Genomic DNA, 10092 nt, shown 5'->3' on the forward strand with positions numbered 1-10092 from the left:
GGCAAAAATGGACGTATAAAAACCTTCACAAATGTGTACATTTTTGCCTCCACAGTTTGAAGGGTTGGGATCATCCAATGGAGCTGATATTTTGGGCACACCCTATCAATGTGAGGGCCTATCAAATGAATGGTTTGGATCACCCAAACAATGTGGGCCCATTGTATTTTAAACAGATATATATATATATATATATATATATATATATATAGAGAGAGAGAGAGAGAGAGAGAGAAAAGTGTAGCTTAGCTATGCTGACGGCTTAAAATACAATGGGCCCCACATTGTTTCGGTAATGCAAAGCATTCATTTGATGGGCCCTCATATAGTTAGTGTGTGCCCAAAAAATCTGCCCCGTAGGATCATCCCAACCCTACGATTTGTCGAGGCAAAAATGGACGTATAAAAACCTTCACAAATCTATTCATTTTTGCCTCCACAGTTTGAAGGGTTGGGATCATCCAATGGAGATGATTTTTTGAGCACACCCTATATATGTGAGGGCCTATCAAATGAATGGATTGGATCACCCAAACAATGTGGGCCCACAGTATTTTAAGCCATCAGTGTAGCTAAGTTAGCTACATGTATGTGTAGCTACACTTTACCCACATATATATATATATATATATATATATATATATATGAGAAGATGGTTGATGCTAACGTTAGCAGCTAGCTTAGCTGTAACGTTAGCATAAAACAAGGTCAGGCCTACATTTTTTTTGGATGATCCTACGCATTCATCTCCAAGGCCCCATCATGGATGGGAAGTGTAACAAAAATCAGCTTCATTGGATCATCATAGGGTGTGCATTTGTGGGGGTAAAAACGGACAGATTCTGTTTGTCCACTAATCTGCCTATTTTTTCACCTCACAAATGGACACCCTAAGATGATCCAATGGAACTAATTTTTGGTCTACACCCTATCCATGGAAGGGCCTTCCTAATGAATGCTTTGGATCCCCCCAACAATGTGGGCCTGACCTTGTTTGCTGCTAAGCTAGCTGCTCCTTCTCTCTCTCTCACGCTCTCTCTCTCTCTCTCTATATATATATATATATATATATATATATATATATATGTGTGTGTGTATATATATATGAGAAAAGTGTATCTACTCGATCAAGTAAATAACTTTTCTACTCTGTCAGCCAGAAACACAGTGGTTCCACACTGTTTGGATGATCCAAAGCATTCATTTTATAGGCCCTCACATAGATAGGGTGTGCCCAAAAAATCAGTTCCGTAGGATCATCATAACCCTTCGAATTGTGGAGGTAAAAAATGGACAAATTTGTGAAGGTTTATACCCGTCCATATTAACCTCTACAAATCGAAGGGTTGGGGTGATCCTATGGAGCTGATTTTTTGTGCATGCCCTATCTATGTGAGGGCCCATAAAATGAATGGTTTGCATTACCTAAACAATGAGGCCCCCCACTGCATTTTAAGCCTATAGAGTAGATAAGTTATTTACTCGATCGAGTAAATACACACTATATATATATATATATATATATATATATATATATATATATATAGAGAGAGAGAGAGAGAGAGAGAGAGAGAGTTTGTGGTTCCTGCACAAGTGTGCAGCTAAGCTTAACTGCACATGAGTGCAGAAACAGTGTGGGGGCCCCTATTTTTTGGCGGTTCAAAACCATTCACTTGGAAGGCCCTTCCATGGTTAGGTTGTGGCCCAAAAATCAGGCCCATTGGATCATCCTAACCCTACCATTTGTGGAGGGGAAAAATGGGCAGAAACATGGAGTCCATTCCTCCCCCCCCCCCCCCCCCCCCACCTTTGATTGGGTTAGGACGACCCAATGGGGCTGATTTTTGGGCTACACCCTATGCTTGGAAGGGCCTTCCAAATGAATGGTTTGGATCCCCCAAAAATGTGGGCCCCCACACTGTTTCTGCACTTGTGTGTAGGTAACTTACCTGCCCACTTGTGCGGGAACCGTTTTCTCATATAGATTCAAAACTGTTGTTTCCTAAAATATGTTACCCAAGCGGCGTCACCAGCACTAATAACGCGCGAAACATGCCATTAATTCATATTCTTTAAGGTTCTATTATGTAAACCCTCTTTGAAACATGTTTCTGGAAAAGCTTTAAGTCGCCATTAAAGTTTATCCAATCGTTAGATTAAGACGCCGTTTGATCCGTTGGACTTGGCTCGGAGCGGCTACGCATATATGTCGTCAGATCACGGTTGGATCCTTTGTTGCCAAATTTAATAAAATCACAGGAACCCAGAATTTTATGTTGCTTCATAGCATTTAATGGCGTCTTCCCCATAACTTAACTTAGAAGCTATTTTCTTATGCCAGAATCAAGTCTTAATGATTCAAATCACTTTCTTATCGTCCAAACTTCAAAACTTCATTAAATGGAATTAAAATTAAAATATTGAAGCCCGGCGAATAAAAATTGTCTTGAATTAAATGACTGATAGGAATTCATTTATCTTGATCAATCGACACAAGCCGAAGGTCGGCTCTGATATCAACTGAAAAACTTTAGGGGTGCTTGCTCCCCTCTTGCTATATGTGGCTGCATTGTGATAATCAAGCAGATGTTGCAGCTAATCCTGTTCATGAGCACACCAAACTTATTGATATAGATTGTCCTATTGTATGGGAGCGACCAACGCCTATTTTCCTTCTTGGTTCGAGATTGCCGATATTCTCACTAAGGCCCTCGTGCGTGATTAATTTCACAATTTGCTTTCCAAGTGGGGTGTTCAAGATCTTCACACTCCAACTTGAGGGGGAGTATCACGACTCACGAGTTATTTATCGTTTTTTATTAATGCAGTCTACGTGAACATATTATGGGAGCATCCAATGACTATTTTCCTTCTTGGTTCGAGCTTGCCGATATCCTCACTAAGGCCCTCGGGAGTGATTAATTTCACAATTTGCTTTCCATGTGGGGTGTTTAAGGTCTTCACACTCCAACTTTAGGCGAAGTATTACGAGTTCCTTCTCGTTTTTTATTGTTGCCTTCTATGTGATCCCTTTGATTTATTTCCTAAATGGTTTTATATTGTTGGGAGAGGACACTTGCTATTTTGGTAGTGTTGGGGGTTCCACGTGAGAGCAAAAATAGTCCCACATCGGCAAAAGAGAAATGGATGGGGATGGGATATAAGGGAATGGGCACTTTCCCTCTAACGGCTAGCTTTTAGGGGTGAGTTCTACCCGGTTACATTCCCTATAATTGGTATTAGAGCTTAGGGTCCCCGGTTTGCCTCCGAGGGAAGGAATGTCCCTCGGGGAAGATCTCGGAAAACCAGTGTAGTATCTCGTGGTTCCCACGTTGCCGCCGCGTGGAGAGGCGAGATGGTCAACGTTGCTTCTGCGTGGAGGGGTAGATTGTTGGGGGTTCCACTTGAAAGCAAAAATAGTCCCACATCGATAAAAGAGAAATTGACGGGGACGGGTTATAACGGAATGGGCATCCACCCCTAACGGCTAGCTTTTAGGGGTGAGTTCTACCCGGTTACATTCCCTATAGGTAGTCTATCTCATTTAGGATCTCGCTATATTGGTAGTCTACCCATTTAGGATTTATTCCTAAATCGGCCTCGCGAGCTGTGTTTGTAGTCATCCCATTTAGGATATGTTCCTAAACAAGCTTCTAGCAAAATAGGAAATTACAGGGATTGGTTTTACCTTATACAACCCTACGAGCCTTCTTTTTTTTCTCCATTACACTATAAATACATCTCTAACCCTACCCCTAACCTATATCTCTCATTTTCCTTCTTAGTTCTTATTCTTTGTAGTTGGAACGTCTACATATGACCCTCTTTGTACTTTTCCACGGCTTTCTTGAACTGCGTCATGTGAAGGTGAAAAAAAGGCATAGCCAAGTACACCGGCTCATATTGCGGTTCAAAAAAGCTGTGGGAAGATACAGACAGAGTCTGCATACGAGTGATATGTTTGTCATCTCTGGTAATTGTTTCATTTTCCTTTTATATTGTTATATATTTCATTAATTCCACTAACAAAGATTCATCTCCATCGCTAGTGTTACATTATTCGGAGGTTCGATTCCTTTCAAATGTTAGGATGATTTACTGGATGCGCGCGGTTGAGAATTCCAATCAGTTGTGTTTTGTTCCAGGATTATTGTTTTCCAATTCTATTTTATGATCTTGAACGAATTCTTATTATTTATTTCTTCTTCTTCTTGTATATGGGGTTTGCTAGGGAATTTCGCAGAAGGCATATCAGAGCGAAAGGGACTTTCCTTTGGGGGCGTTTTCCATTTCTCCCGAGCTAACTCAGTATATATGGAATGAGAAGGACTTTTATGACATGACACAGCTAGGTCGAGGTCAAGATGGGGTGTATGTATTGTATTTCCGTCCTCCGATTCCTAATAATGAGCGGGGATGAGACCGCCATGCTGATCCTCTAAGAAACGTGAAGTTCTGCAGAGTCACAAAGATCTTGATCCCCCAAAAAGACTGGCTGACTTTTGCATGAGAGAAAACTTTGGAAGAGTTGATATCCTCATTTTTTCGTCATCGCCAAACTATGGATCATTGTATGCTAATGTGTAAATTAAACCATGTTACAGCACTTGGAACAGATGATATCCTGATTTTTTTTCCATAGGTGCTTTATTGTGTTAAAAGTTTTTGTTTTACATTTTGAATCCAAGACCGATTATTAGACTCAAAATTGTATTTAATTTTCGGCATTGATCTTCACCACCACCCCCAGGATCCCAGTACAACACTACTCCGACCCGTTTCTCTCTCCAATATGGAAATGATTTTAGGGGCACAACCTATTTATATTGCCCACCAAATGGACGGCATGTATCATCCTGTGGTGTGGGTCATAGAATAACATTAAGGCCCAATTGTAGGCCCCACTCATATTTTTCAAAATGAAGTATAAAATCACACCATAGGATGCTCCAAGCTGTCCATTTGATGGGCCACAATCATTTCCATAGGATGATCGCAACCCTTTCATCTATAGAGGTTTCCATAATATGCAGTTTCTCTTTAGATAGGAGGGCTAGGATCATCCTACGGAAATGATTTTGGGGGCGCAACCTATTTACGTTGTGGCCCATCAAATGGATGGCTTGGATCATCCTATTGTATGGGGCGTACATTTCATTTTGAAACATATGGGTGGGGCTACCTTGTTGAAAGATTTCAACAAATTAATGTTCGGCCCACCACGGTTCATGTTGGAGAGAGACATCGGTTGGAGTAGTGTTGCACCAGCTCTGGACTAGAAGCGGGGGATTTTATCAACCCCATAATTTTAACTGAAAGTCAATTCTCAAAATCCAAAACGAAATAAAAGATGGAGAGACATAAAAGAAAGGGGGAGTAATCCACTAATCCAGTGCAACTCGCTTGCACCATATGATGGGCCCACACATCAATGGAAGGACGTCTTGATTCATCCGGTGGGTCCCACTGTGGATGTGCTTCATAGGACAATATGAACCATCCGATGGTGGCATGCCATGCAGCAGATGGATACAGCATCCGTCTCTATTTGGAGACCACCGACCAAAGATTAAGATCTTCTACTCATAATGATTTTTGGGCCCGCTAGATGGACGGTAGAGGATGATCGGGTCCAAAAGTCCACTATATGGGGTTGGTGCAAATGAGTTGCACCTGTTCATTTATCTTAAAAGGGGATATTTGCCCGTAAATCTCTAATCTACAGAATAGTCATGCAAAATTATGAAATGGTGAAAAAGCTGATTAAGGGCTTCTTTGGGTGCCCACTAAATTGGTCTATATTTGCATGTAATATTATTAAAATATGATTTTATTTGCAAATGCGACAAAATGGCCATGCTGAATTTGGAAAAATATTTATATAAAAATGAGTTTTCCAGCCCATGGCAAAAAGCAAACAAGTTCAGAGATCATCTTCCTTCTTTTATTTATACATATAAACTTCATCGATAACTAATCACCCTTCCCTTGAGCTTCCCTTGAGCTTTTCTGAGGGGATCTTGCCCTTCTAAGAAAACGAAAACTTGGAAAAGGATATATAATTTCCCTTGTGTGTGTGTATATATATAGCAGAAGAGAAATTAGAGAATTATTTGAATTATTTGAAAAACCTGCCAATTTAACATGTCAATGTGCAAGGTATTTACACCCCTCCCACATATCTGTATATACTAGCTATGGGAGGGTGAAAATGACATTTTCTTATTTCCCCCCAAATATCTTCTCCTTTTTTCACCTACTACAGATATTTCTCTCCTCCTTATTTCACCTACTACAGATATCTTCTCCTTTCTCACGATTCTACTGCATGAAAAGAAAGAGAGAAAAAGGGTTTCCTACACATATGTGTAGATAAGTTATCTACACACTAGCTTAAAATACAGTGGGGGCCACATTATTTGGGTGATCCAAACCATTCATTTTTAAGGCCCTCACGTAGATAGGGTGTCCACAAAAAATCAGATCCATAGGATCATCCTAACCATTCGAACTGTGGAGGCAAAAAATAACCTAATTTGTGAAGGTTTAAAGACATCCATTTTACCTCCACAAATCGTAGGGTTGGGATAATCCTGTGGATCTGATTTTTTGTAGACACCCTATCTATGTGAGGGCCTTTAAAATGGATGGCTTGGATCACCCAAACAATGTGGGCCCCCACTGTATTTTAAGCTAGTGTGTAGAGAACTCTCTGCACATATTTGTAGGAACCGTTTTCTCTCTCTCTCTCTCTCTCTCTCTCTCTCTCTCTATATATATATATATATATATATATATATATAGAGGAAAGTTTTTCTACTCGGCCGACTAGAGAAGCTTCTCTAGTCCGCTAACCAAAAAACACAGTGTGCCCATATTATTTGGATAATCCAAAACATTCATTTGATAGGCCCTGGCATAGATCGGGTGTGCCCAAAAAATCAGATACATTGGATCATCCTAAACCTTTGATTTGTGGAGGTTAAAAATGGACAAATTTGTGGAGTTTCTACGCGTCCCTTCTAAGAAAACTTGGAAAAGGATATATAATTTCCCTTGTGTGTCTATATATATATATATATATATATTATTATTATTATCTACTACTATATAGCATGAGAAAAAAGAGATTTCTTTTCTTTTTATCTAAGATTTACACGTCAGCATTAATATTTACATTTTCTGACATCCCAACTTTCACCTTTAATGATTTTTCTCCAAAAATGCCATGAATGTCCTTATGGTCTCTCCAAAATGACTACCCCTATCACTGCTAAACGACGGCCACGTCTTTCTCTTTGTCTGTAATTGTCATACTTTGTGGCATGTGCATTGTAGTTTTTACTGTAATTGTCATATTCTGGGACAAGCTATCGGTATTTTTTTCATCATTTTCCTACTTTGGTACCATGTGACCGTATTTTGTCTATAACACTTACAACCCATTATGATTTATTGCTACCCACCTGTGCACAAATACTTCTGCCAATCTTTGCATTTTCCACACTTCAATAATAATAAGACAAATATCTTAACAAGTCAACAACAATGGGCTAACATCACATGACCACATGCAATTGCAAAGGATGGGCGAGAAGTAGCCTTGGAGAAGATAAACAAAATGTTATATGAAACTCCATAGGATGATCTAAACCGTCCATTTGATGGCCTTCAAACAAGTGTTTTAAAAAACAGTTGTTTTGAGAAACCACCATAGGATTCATCCAAACCGTCCATATGATGGACCTTCAGAGCAGTTTTTTATAAAGCACCATAGGATGATCCAAACCGTCCATTTGATGGAGCTTCAAACCAGCTTTGACTACGGCAGTGTTTTTTTGGGAGGTGATAAATTCACCCCCTTCTAGGATGAATTCACCCCGTATTTTAGAAAAATGGAATGTACAACCTACACCATAGGATGATCCAATTGACATATAATTTGAGTTCATTAATATTCAGTTTTGGACTCACAACACATTTTCAAATTCCACAACAAACACGGCCTTGGATTTTCAGTCAAAAACTGATTATTGGGCTCAATATTGCGTTTAATTTTTAGTCCAATATAACCATTTAAAAAAATATTAATGTAGTCCAATATCTGTAAACAATAAACAAAAATTAATATGAATGAACACAAGAAGCAATTGGTATGGATTGCATCTCACAGAAGCACATTTTATCCCATGCTTAAATTAAGATTTTCCAATTCAACCACATTTCTTTGTACATTTTTATGCATCTTTTGTTTTTTGCTCACTGAACAGATTTTCTGGGTGTTTTGTTTACCATAGCTTACCCAAATAAGTTAGCTTCTATTGGATTTAATTTGTTGGGGTTTAATTTCAGAAATATTTCCTTCTTTTGAACTTCATTTTTTTCTTATTTTTTTGTTATTGACCTCTTCAATTTTCTTAAATCATACCTTTTTTTCCTGTCCCGTGCATCGCACGGGGTGTTTATATACTATATAGTAGAAGAGAAAAGAAGAGAATTTTTTGACTTTTTTGAAAATTCTATGAGAATTACACATTACTTTTTTTGACTTTTTTTAACAAATGCACCCATTCAACCCACATATTTTCAATCCTACCCCCTCTTTTATGCTTTTTAACAAAGGCACCCATTAAAGCCACATAATTTCAATCTTACCCCCCTCCTTCATGCTTTTTTAATAAAAAATCTATAGGGTGATCGTAACCATCCGATTGAAGAGGAATTATGGAAACCTCTATAGATTGGAGGGCTAGGATCAGCCTATGGAAATGATTTTTTGGGGCACAACCTATTTATGTTGTGTTCCATCACATGGACGGTTTAGATCAACCTATGATGTGGTCTATACCATTCTTTATCGGCCCGTGCATCGCACGGGATTTTTTACTAGTATACTATACGGCAATAGAGAAAAGGAGAGAATTATTTGAATTTCTCTCAAAATTCTATGAGAATTACACATCACTTTTTTTTACTGTTTTTAACAAAGGCACCCATTCAACCCACATATTTTCAATCCTACCCTCTCCTTTATGCTTCTTAACGAAGGCACCCATTAAAGCCACATAATTTCAATCCTACCCCCCTCCAAAATTACGTGCATATGTTACATCAGAATAGTAATTGTCATATTTCCATACATCTTCGTTGTAGTTTTTCCGTAATTGTCATAGCAAGGTACCATTTTTGGGTACTTTTTTCGTAATTGCTCTACTGTACAGCAATTTTTCTGTAATTTTCTTCCAAAACTTTAGTACCTTATGATTATTATTGCTAGCTTCTTTTGATACTTATTATTGCTAGCCACCTTTCCAGAAATAGTATTTCCGTGCAGTTTTCACCACGTCTAATAAGACAAATCTCTCAACATATACAATTGCAAAGGATGGGCGAGAAGTAGCCTTTGGAGAAGGTGGCTAGCAAATACCTAGCAAAACAAAAAAAACTTCAAAAACAAAGATTGGAGAGTTGTGATGATCATCCCATGGAAATGATTTTTGGGGCACAACCTATTTACATTGTAGCCCATCAAATGGATGGTTTGGATCATTCTATGGTGTGTGTCATGCATTAAGATTAAGGCCCAATTGTCGGCCCCACCCATATTTGTCAAAATGAAGTTTACGGTCAACACCATAGGATGATCCAAGCCATCCATTTGATGGGTCGTGACGAAAGCCCCAAAAATCATTGCCATAAGATGATCCTAGCCCTCCGATTTATAGAGAAACTAATTACCATGCCAATTATCGAAGCCATTGCCCTTTTTATCATTTCGTATGTATGTCACTTTTAGTTATACAATTTCTTCAATTTCGCTATTGTTAATAGTTTTAATGCTTCTTTTAACTAACTATTATCTTTTCTTCGCCGCCCGTGCATCGCACGGGGTTTTTACTAGTATATATATATATATATATATATATATATATATATTGGAGGAATTATATGATGAGATGGCGTACAAAGACATAAAGGTGATACAATTGAAGTACCACCCTCGATATTTGATCCAACCGCAGCTTCACAAAAAGTGCTGCTTTTGGATCTAATATCAACCACCCTTGATATTTGATCCAACAACAGATTCAC

The sequence above is a fragment of the Tasmannia lanceolata genome, unplaced genomic scaffold (assembly GCF_043159265.1).
Source record: "Tasmannia lanceolata isolate RefF3 unplaced genomic scaffold, GAP_Taslan_0.1 ptg000011l, whole genome shotgun sequence".
Lineage (NCBI taxonomy): Eukaryota > Viridiplantae > Streptophyta > Magnoliopsida > Canellales > Winteraceae > Tasmannia > Tasmannia lanceolata.